Source organism: Physcomitrium patens, chromosome 6 (assembly GCF_059467195.1).
Source record: "Physcomitrium patens ecotype Gransden chromosome 6, ASM5946719v1, whole genome shotgun sequence".
NCBI classification, from domain to species: domain Eukaryota; kingdom Viridiplantae; phylum Streptophyta; class Bryopsida; order Funariales; family Funariaceae; genus Physcomitrium; species Physcomitrium patens.
Genome location: NC_143415.1, coordinates 1,072,501 through 1,075,000, shown reverse-complemented (window position 1 = coordinate 1,075,000; position 2,500 = coordinate 1,072,501).

The window sequence follows — 2,500 nt, the reverse complement described above, 5'->3', positions numbered from 1 at the left end:
GCAGCCACATCAGCAAGGTAACACGTGGCACTTGAAAAAATCAATTTAGTATTCTTCTGCCTTTTATTTTTCTACCTTATTCCAGTTAATTAAATTACTTTAATATTTTTAATTCACCAATTTATTTTTATTTTTTATTTATATTTCTGTCTAGGCGCAAGACTGGGCGGCCAGCAAGGAGTCGAGACAGGGAGTTAATTTTAAAATTGATTTTTAAAAAATGATTTATTTATTTATTTCCACCTATGCGGAAGACTGGGCGGCCAACGAGGAGTCGAGACAGCCAGGAGTCGGGACTTGGGCAAGGGAGCGGGACAAGAGGTCGGGACTCGCGGCGGGACAAGGAAGAGGAGGAGGAAGTCCGGGACTCGCGACGGGACTGGGACTCGCGCCGGGACTAGGGAGTCGCGGCGGGACAAGGAAGAGGAGGAGGAAGTCCGGGACTCGCGACGGGACTGGGACTCGCGCCGGGACTAGGGAGTCGCGGCGGGACAAGGAAGAGGAGGAGGAAGTCCGGGACTCGCGACGGGACTGGGACTCGCGCCGGGACTAGGGAGTCGCGGCGGGACAAGGAAGAGGAGGAGGAAGTCCGGGACTCGCGACGGGACTGGGACTCGCGCCGGGACTAGGGAGTCGCGGCGGGACAAGGAAGAGGAGGAGGAAGTCCGGGACTCGCGACGGGACTGGGACTCGCGCCGGGACTAGGGAGTCGCGGCGGGACAAGGAAGAGGAGGAGGAAGTCCGGGACTCGCGCACGGGACTGGGACTAGGGACTAGGGAGTCGCGGCGGGACAAGGAAGAGGAGGAGGAAGTCCGGGACTCGCCACGGGACTAGGGAGTCGCGGCGGGACAAGGAAGAGAAGGAGGAAGTCCGGGACTCGCGACGGGACTGGGACTCGCGGCAGGACAAGGAAGAGAAGGAGGAGGTCCGGGACTCGCGCCGGGACTAGGAAGAGGGGGAGGAGGTCCGGGACTCGCGACGGGACTAGGAAGTGGGGGAGGAGGTCCGGGACTCGCGCCGGGACTAGGGAAGAGGAGGAGGAGGAGGAAGGCCGGGACTGGGACTCGCGGCGGGAGTAGGTAGTGGGGAGGAGGTCCGGGACTCGCAGCGGGACAAGGAGGAAGTCGGGGAGGAGGGCCGGGACCAGGAGTCGCGGCGGGGATAGCAGGCAGGACAGGGAGGGTGGGTGGTCTTCCACAAAAAAAAGTGTGTCTCGGAACTTCCTTAGTGCAGTAGGACGGGGGCCTGCCGAATCCCACAGAGAGTACTATGTGGGGAAGGGTTCCTCTGAAGCGTCTCGGGAAAAGTCGTGAGGGGGTGACGGTTGCTCGGTGCCTACGGGTCCCGACTGCTCGCTGCCTTCTTTGAGCCCAGTACCGACGTTCGCAGGGGGATACCTGGATACTACTGGGGTTACCTGGATACTTCTGGCGTGTTACCTTGGATCAGTGAGGAGTGGGGTTAGTTTCCCGGCGACGCGACCCTCTGAGGAGGTCCCGCGGAGGGTCGCCGAGTATTATATGGTGAGCTGGCTGTCAAGGATTGTGAGTCCCGCTGCCAAAATTTTTTTTGGTGCGCGGGCGACTGGAAAAAGAGGGTTGGTCTTGTGCCGATACGCGTAACGTCGCAGCGAGTCCCAAGAGCTAGTAACCATTTTTGGCGGGGGGCGATGGCCTCGGTATTGTCAAGCCATTCTCTCATTCATTTGGGAGGGTGGGGAGAAGTGTTTGCCGAGGCCGTTCAAGCTCCGCCTGGTCGACCACCACTGTGACCGCCACCGCGCTCGATCTCTATTGCAAGCTCAGGTGAAATTCCTGATAAACTTGGAGGGGGTGTGGGACGCGTTCGCAGTGTGGGCCGAGGAGTCATAACATCCCAGGTCGGAATGTGAAAATGGAACTTCGAAACCGGTGAGAGTTCTCTCGTCGGCTAGGGGTTTCACAAAAGTAACATTTCTATAAATTTCTATCCGACCCCTCCATTAATTTGGAGGGGCGATGGGCCCCAGGATTGGACATACTTCTTGCTGATTTGTCTTTTGAGGAAAATCCTTCGCGGTGATGGTTACTTTTTCATTTTTTAATGTGTGTATCGGCCTCGTCGGTTTCTCTCTTTCCTGGTCACATTCCCGAAAAAGGCCGCAGCACCTATGATTCTCTTCCGGGGGTCTAACTCTCCCTCTCTCTCTATCCTTCTCTTTGTCTGGCTCTCTCTGGCTTCACTTTTTGTGGTGTGTGCCTCTGGGGGTCTGGTTGGAATTTGCCGTTGGCTTTTGCCCTCTCTTTTTGCCTTTTATCCATCGCAAAGAAGGGTGTGTGTGTTCTCACCTGGGGTTGGAATGAAGGACGGGGAACCTCCTCGTCTTGTGAAGTGGGACCATCTTTTAGGATGATGGCTTTTTGCTGCCTGGTGTGTGCTTGGGTGGGGTTTGGTGGTGGCAGTCTACCTCTCCCTTTCTCCGGTAAGACCAGATGACTGGTTCGTCCGCTACTCTTGTGT